The sequence below is a fragment of the Halichoeres trimaculatus genome, unplaced genomic scaffold (assembly GCF_033239565.1).
Source record: "Halichoeres trimaculatus isolate MK-OKI-2021-1 unplaced genomic scaffold, fHalTri1.1 fHalTri1_scaffold_8, whole genome shotgun sequence".
Classification (NCBI taxonomy): domain Eukaryota; kingdom Metazoa; phylum Chordata; class Actinopteri; order Labriformes; family Labridae; genus Halichoeres; species Halichoeres trimaculatus.
Window position 1 is genome coordinate 24,355,889 of NW_027437186.1, and position 8,917 is coordinate 24,364,805.

Here is an 8,917-nt window from a genome sequence, read left to right on the forward strand (position 1 = left end):
TTTACTCAGTTGATAGAAAATATTTACTCTGAAATATATGAATGAATTGACAGAAAAAGATTGTCATTAAAAAATATTAAGTAAAAAATATCTATTTAGAAATACGTAACAAGTTAGCCTATTTTTGGATTCAGAAGAAACTAACTTTCATCGTTTTTTTTTTAGTTTGAATGATGTAACAGTGACTCAAGTAATGATGACTGCTAACCTCAGCTTAATTTTTTTATTTACATATCCATTCATTCATTCATTCATTCATTCATTCATTCATTCATTCATTCATTCATGTTTCCAGCTCTGCTGCCTGCTGTGTCGTTTGATTGGTGGATTTCACGTCTGGTTGGAGTGATCTTGAGACAAGGTTAAAATACATTACTTTGTGAGTTTTTCACTGTGAACCAATGCATCTCTCAGTGGGTTTGCTAACCATCAAAACCACCAAAGAAAAGGAAAAAGATTTTCAGTTCAGTCAAATGCATTTGCTAAAAAATGAAAATTAGGTTTGGGCTCATATATGTGCTAAGCTGATAACAGAGAATGCTACTTTTGTTTTTATTAGGAAATTTAAAAAGCCAATGGTCGTAGCAGTCTGTTGTAGTTGCTGCTGATGAGCTTGAGTTTTTTTGTCTGGTTTTGATCCTTATCCTGGTTTTTATCAAATTAGAGACAAGCTGTTTACATGCACCCTGGTTAAACCTATCCCTGTATATACCAAGACAACAACCTCTGATTTCAATATATGAAGCCATCACAGTAGTGTTATTAACTGCAGTTTATGAAGTGTTCACGAGGAGATGACTCCAGAAACAATGGACACCACATACACACAAAGCCAAAAAAAAGAGAGCAGAGTGTCACAGCATTAAAAAATGATTTACACATTCAAAGTTGGTTTGGGTCTGCAGGGCTCAATTCCCTGTCTGCACATACTGCAGGAGGTGGATTTTTATTTCCACATCTTATTCATTTTGAAGTTATTAAACCTCTCAGCTTATGGAAAAAAAATTACTCCATGTTTTTTGTGCAATTTTGAAATCTGAGAGAAATGAGAATCTCCTGCCATTTATTGCCAGCCCAGCAGTTAAATGCCAACATCGTGTTGCAGATATGGTTCTTCCACCTTATTTCTATCAACAGAAGAGTGACTGTAAGAGAGTCACTTTCTGGGTGTTCAGACCTTGGATCACCATGTAGTTTTAAGGGAATGAATCACAAATGGTAATCTTTGAATATTAGAATTTAAAAATATTTATTTGTGAGAAACAACTTTTTTTGAGTGTGTAATACAGGATGAAGAAAGCTTTCTCTTTGTATTAAGAGCTACACAGCAGACTGATGTCTCTGATTTCAGAAAAAAAAAATTGAAAGAAAGCCCTGATGTCATTAATGCACAGATCCAAGTTATGTCTCAAAACTGCACTACATTTGTACGACTCTAATATTAGACCATGTCTTGTGTGGCTAGCTGTCATCTTTATCAAAAACTGGTTTGCATTTTTACTCTCATGTACAGGTGACACATTTCCTACTTCTCCTACATTCTGTTTCTTCTTTTCTTCTTGTGAGGGAAGATTTTCTGGTGAATATGGGGGACATAAAGATCTCACTTTGGAGGAGAAATTGTGGGTTGTTCTGCAGGACCATGTGCTGATTTCTGACAAAATAAATTTATAAATTACATGGGTGCTTGACACTCCCAAAAAAGATTTTGTGCCTTTTTTCTGTTCTCAATCATCAGCAATCGTAAAGTATCAGAATAGATGAGGAAGTTAACCGTCTGTCAAAGCTTTTGTTTTGATTTTCTGTTAAATCTGAAGAGGAGGCAGCTGGTTCTTGATTGACTTGATTTCACAATTGTTTGACTGATTTTACAGTCCTGCTGGAGGCAGAGGATTGGCTCAGAGGAGCATGGCAGTGTGTCATGAGGAGGGCCAGGATGGAGAAGCTGTTGTTTGCATGTGTGATGACCACAGCTCTCTGCAACTTGATTTTTGATTGAGACCACTTTTATTAAATTCCAGCGGATTTTATTTCAAATTAAAACTCTAGATTTCTCCAATCGTTATCAAAAAAGCTGTCTCAAAAACCTGGAGTCTAAAAGAAAGAAGTCTGAGTCTTTATGTTCTTTACTTTTAATTTCTCTGTAAATGTCAGCACTCCACCAGGAGGCTATTATCATTTGATCTTTCTTGCAAAATTTTACCATAAGACGACAGGATTTAACAAGTTACTGCAAAACAAGTGGCATTTGAATGGTCTTTAATGCCCGGCTGTCACATAGTGCAATGAAACCTGCAGTATCCCAGGAGCTGGGTAATTATGCTGTCATCTCTCAACGAGAATCCCCTCAGACGACTCCTGCTGGTGTTTGACAGAGATGACAAGAAGTACAAACATTTTTCAGCGGCACTGATTGGTGGACATAACTTAGTGTTTGTATTAGTGTATGAATAAGCTCATGCATTTGAAAGAAACGTGCAAAAAGTTAATATATATTAATGTTTGAAGAGGGGAACATCTTGCACAGCACTTCTCCTGCAGAAGCTTCACTGAGATGTATGCAGTTAAATAGATCTTTTAAAACATCTTGTATCTTGCTCCTGGGTTTAAATGAGAACAAGTTGGACAAACTGGATCAAACAGTGACAGACGAGTCATCCTGCACAATGTCAAAAACCCCTGAACTCATCACAGCCAGAGGGAGTACGTGAACCATTCATTATAAATTTTGGTCACATCGTCCGCTTTCTGCTTACTGCAGATAGTAATTGGAGCAGTAAGTATACGCCTGCTCAAACAATTGGGTCCTTTCATCAAAATAAGGTGCACAGGGTAATTAAATTCTGTGAAAGAAAAACAAGGCACATATTGGGTGTGTATCTATGTGTCTGAACCACATTAGATTCTCTGTTAATGATGACAGAAAGCCTTTGGGTTGGCGTCCTTTTCTACTACAAGCTTTTCAAGGAATTTGTTTTCTTCATGTTGGATCAGAGCTGTAAAAGGAGGATGATTGTTCTGTGTATCTGGAGGCAGTCATGATAAATGTAACTAACCTGTAATATTGCTTTTTCATAATCTAAAGTCAAGAGATAGATATGTGGGTGAGAAACTGAAAGCTTTTAGAACACAGTGGACACTACTTCCAATATTTCAGTCTTCAGACATTTTACAAATTTGCACTGTTATCTACTTGACCACAAAGTGTATCTTTTAAAGAGGTCATCTTGCAGATATTCCTTTACTAAAAATGTGATGGAGTTAAAAAGAATAGCAGTGATGTTAATAGTTGGTGGTGTTTGGTGCATTCACGAGGCAAAGTGCTTACTGGATGTGAAAATTCACTTTGTCAATGCAGGGAAAGTGAAGAGGACAGACACAAAGTGGATTAAGCCAACCAGCAACCAGTGCAGCCAGGATTTTAGCCTTAAAACGTGGGGCTCAAGATTAAACCAGTGGGCCAATGGCATTCCTGTGCTGAGCACTTTTACAGAAAGAGTTGTGTTTATCTTTTTGCACAAAGATTTGTCCCCCTGAGTCCCCCTGGATTATCTGTGGCTATTGAAATAATAATTAAAAAAAATGCGAGGGGCAGCTTGTAAAAAATCAAAAGCAGTGGTCAAGTATCCACCCCTGAGGAACTCCTTTTACAAATTTGGTCTGAAAAGTGCAGTCACAAAATTTTCCCACTAGGCTTCTGATTTAGAGGATTTTGAAAGAAGCCAGTGAAACTTAAATTTGTTATCCAGTTTGCATGGCTAAAGAAGTTTGACTGTGGTACAACGCTTAACAAGACAGATTTTGCCATTTGCCATTTTTGTTGAATGTTGACAGTCAGCAATTTCAGGAAGAGAAAGCTTGACTTTTCAGGTATTTTGACTGATATGACGAAAAGCACAAACTAAAAAGCACATGGAGAAAAAGCCCTATCCCATAAAAACAATAAAATGATTTTTTTTTTAAATCACTGAACTCCTAAATACTTTGGTATGTTATGAAAACATTTGACTGAAAGAAGAGACTCAAACAGAAGAGGTTTAAACACAAGAATCAGCGTCACGCAGCCTTACAGTACTGTGGCCTCTCTAATTTCATCATCATCTACTGTACGTCAAAGAACAGTAAAGAGTTGGTATTCAAGTCGTTCTAATTGAATCATGAGTATGATGTATTGTGAAATGTATCACATTATCACCTGTTTCTGGAAACTGTCTACACGATCCCCCTGTTGTAATTCAGAAACAGAGATTGTCCCTTTAGGTCCACCAATGATGAGAAACAGCTCATCCCTTTGTTGGTCTTTCTGCATGACATACTGAAGGGATCCTGCAGCACTTGAGAGGCCATCTGTAGATACATTGATTAATTCAGCCCAACAGATAATGAGCGTCAAGTGGTATGGCTTTGGAGAAACAGTTGCTTTTCCGAAATCAACATTTGGTTTGGCGCTCGATCTCCCTCAAGCAAAATATTGATTACAGCTGCTGTTTCTTTACAGTTTGTGACCCCCAACCCCCTTTGCTACTATTTGTCATGACTCCTCTGGGATTTGTGTGTAATTATACGCATGAACATATGAGGATGAGGGTGGTCAACACTGGTTAACAGAAAAGATCGATTTACTTTCTCGAGTGTTGATCTATTTCATGACCTGGTGAGTATTTGGGTTGCTGTTGTAATGTGGCTTCCACAGGTTAAATCAACAGGATGAAATGATAAACTGTTAACTAATTCTCAACTTTCTATGCACTCAGGCTTCCAAGATGATGTGACAAGACACATCTATGTTTCAACTGCTGTATCATAGTTTAAAACATCAGTGAAATCACAGAGCGAGGTTAAATCTTCTGAAATTTCAATGCTTCTTCTTCTTGTGTGGTTGTTTTCTCTTTATTTCATAGTTGTCTGAAAGCCCAAAGCCAAAGATTTACTAAATGAATGAATGTTCCTTAAAACCAGCCAGCAGTGAACTGTTTTTCTGCACTTGTGGTCTGCTGTAAATAAAACTCCACGCATGACCTACTGACACCTGCAACACGTGTAGCACTCATTCAGAAGACAAGAAGAAATAGTGATGTTTAACATCTTACTTCAAGAGGGAGCAAGCTTGATAAAGTCTTGGCCTGTCGAGCCTTGAGAGGTGAATTAAGACATTGCCATGTGTGTAAGATTGGTGCAGAAAACAAGAAGTTGGGTGTTGCAAGTTGTGAAATTTGTCATTTGCTGCTCTGTTTGAGAAGCTCAGGGCCAGCCTACGAGGGAATCTCAGAATAATGTGAACAAATCTAGGGTTTGGCTGCTGGAAAGACAAGCTTAAGATAGCTCAATTTGGGCAACAGTACCCCTGCTCTGCTAAACAGCAAAATGTGACAGTCCTGTATTTTGCCTATAGGTGATGGGTCTCACACCTATTGTTCAGAATTTTTTAACAAAGGTTGGTGCTGTTACCACCCGCAGAAAGAGAGAAAAGCCTAAAGATGGTCTGCAAGATTTACACCTGGACACCTGTCATCAGGAAGATGTACTGAGCACATTTGAAACATCTCCAAACTTTTTTATGAAACCAAAGTTTTTGGCGGTTCAGTGGAGTAAATGTCAATCATCTGCTCTCCATCTCACAGCATTCTTGACAAAACAGCACTCACAAGCTGGAAAACAGAGCGGCAGGATGTTTTTTTTTTTTTTTTTTTCTGTGTGTTGACTGACAAGCAGATTGGAGAAATGGCATGAGGCTTTGCTGGCCTGTCAACCAATGCGGAGACAACTTTATGAGCTTCCTGGAATGAATGAATGCTGGGAAACACAGATTGGTAATTAATAAATACATTAAAAGTTTTTGCCTTTCTTGTTTTTAGAAAGCCATTATTCATGTGAATTTCTCTTAACAAAAAATTTATAACAGCTCTCTTTTTGACAGATATCAGTTATTTACTGTTTACATTTTTACAAATATTTAAAGACAGCACTGTTCAATCAAAGTTATTGACTGTTTCCTCATACTTTACAGCCACAGTCTTTTGATTATACCTATACTAACTGACTGTTGTTTGCACAATTTTGTGCACCTTTTCAATTCTATTCTATTCTATTCTATTCTATTCTATTCTATTCTATTCTATTCTATTCTATTCTATTCTCTTATTTGCTATATGCTACAATTATTGCTCTAACTAGGCAGATTAGACATGCTACACCTCCTCATCTTTGCACACAAGCTGAGTGGCTGTTGTTAACACAGATAAGAAGCGTGACTCTGTGAGCGGCTGACAGGATTGGCTGTCACGCCGGCTCAAATCACAAGGCGTATACATGTGTTCAAATTGGGGAGATGAGGACCGCTGGTTACACTCCTCACCTGTGACAGGCATGTGGAAGAAGGAGGACTCTCTGTCTCTTCAGCAACACAGACATACACACACACACACACACACACACACACACACACACACACACACACACACACACACACACACACACACACACACACACACACACACACACACACACAACTCAGTCTCTGCAGCTGTGTTGTTTGGAATGCAGTGATCCTCCACTTTTGTTTGTAGTTGTCTTTTTGTGAAGGGTTGGTTTCCGCTCTAAGTATTGCATCTGTCAGGAGAAAAGAAAAATGAAATGAGATGCACCATCTGTTCTTCCACTTTGCTTTTTGTTATGTTCCTTTGCTGTTGTTGTTATTTTTTGTATTGTTTTGTTTTTTAAAACAGATTTTATAATAAAAAGACAAACTTAATATTATTTCAAACAAGCAGGGAACATTTCAGGAAAAGTGGATTGCATGAAAGAAGAATGTTGTCAGTATTCTGGGTCATGACCATTTTTCAGATCTTGGAAGTAATTAGATAATGAGCCAGATATTTTGCATGCTTTGATTTTGAGCCACCTAGGTTTATATCTGCATAACGATCCAATCCTCAACTCAGACGGAGTGTTATTCAACATGTTACACTTTAATTTTCAAGTTGCTTAAAATCAAGACTGGGCAAGTGATTCTGTTCCTGGCAGTGGAGTCATTTATATCATCACAGTGGTTGTGTTCTTGAAGGACTTTCAAGTACTGTGTCCACTCACACAGGTTGTTTTTGTACTGGCCGTACCAATTAGCTCTATTCAAACTACATACAGTTCAGTGTTTTCACTGTCAGTGCAAGAAAGTCCTGAGCTTCAGCTGATTTTTCATTACTAGTCCAAATTTTGGAACTCCACTGTGCTCATCAGTGTCACTTCTTACTCCCCAAACAATCAGAATCAAGTAGGGGCGGGACTTCTGGTAAGAAGTCAGGTTAGTACAGAGGAGGACAACAGATTTGTTTCATTTCTCAATTCTCTTATGCTATGATATGGAATTTATCAATAGTTTCTTGAGTTTCTCATGAAGTTGCAACTGAATGAAAACAAATATAAAGAATAAAGAGCATTTAAAGTTTATGGGGACAGATTTTATAATCTAGCAACTGACTGAATGCCGTGTCATTGCGTGTGCTGTGCAACCAGTCAGTCACAGAGGGAGAGTCAAGATACCAAAAAGAACGATTTGGGAGTAGAAAGAGCCGACTCTTCTTGCTGAACTGAGCCAAATGATCTGGTTCACCAAAAAGAGCTTGATTTTCCACCACTAGTGCCTAGCAGAGATGCCCCAGTGAATTCTAAATCTGACGTGTGGAAGCATTTCAGATTCCCCTTGTCAAGAAATTAGAAAGGAGAGAGGATGATGAATAAACAAAAAACAAACGGAGACACTGTCGGGCTGCGGTGACCCACATGTCGAGGAATGCAAGTAATATGAGAGGCCACCCTGGCAAAAAGTCAAACTGAAAAGATTTGAAAAGATGTGGGGGGAAAAAATGCAGCCGAGACAAGACTGTGGGAAGCGGGAGCCATGAACATTTTCTGTGGTTAAGTTTCAGATCGTAAATAGACACCATGGACAGAGCAGAGGTTGTTTCACTACTCTAGATTCTGATTTATTAAAGTATATCAAGTTTTACTTTCATTCAAAGCAACCCAATGTTAAACAGTTTAAGCAAAATTACAAATATGCTTAACTGGGCTCAAGATGTTTATGTTGTGTTCTGCAGCCAGTGCACTTGGCACTTTCCCCAAAGCCATCTTAATATTACAAAACAGTGAATGTATGTGTACCTCTGCCAAGGCTGCACAAACTTGTGTTTTTCTTTACTGTTATTGCAGAAATGTAGAAACATTTTTAACAAGCAGCAGAAAAAGTGTAGATCTTACCGTTTTATTATAATCCTATTTGACAGAACTTCTCATCACATTTAACATGAATCTGTCTCCATGTTTTTTGAAGAGTAAAATGACGAGCTAAAAGGAGCCGCTAACATAACCTTGGTGGCAGAAGTAATTACACTGAAGCTACAAGGGAGGGAAAAGGGCTCCTAATCAGTTTGTCGGCATTAATAAGACCTTGTGCCTGCTGAGAAGAAGTAATCTTCTGGAAACTGATTTGACTGATGAACCTCCAAATAAACCTCCAAATAAACCTCCAAGCCACTGAACCCATCACATTAGACAGTGCATTATCCCAGTGTTAGTCTGTGATCACAAAGGTTAAAGCACAGAATGTCTCTGTCAGAAGTCTGGCTGTTCGTCTGTTAGTCTACTTTGTGATACCCTCACATTCACCACACACAAGAGTATATTCAATTTATTAAAAAGCCACTTTTTCTCCTCTGTGTTTTCAATTATTAACAATTTTTTTTCTGTTGACTAGCACCTTAAAACTCTGTAAAGTGTAAATGTTGAAATAATTTAACTATCACCATGAAATTAATGATTAGCCCTCCCCTCCCCTAGTGTGTGTGTGCCTACACTATTTTGCTTTCTCCTCAATAACTTGGATTGTTATTTTGCTTTATAATTGTTAAAAGTTATCTAT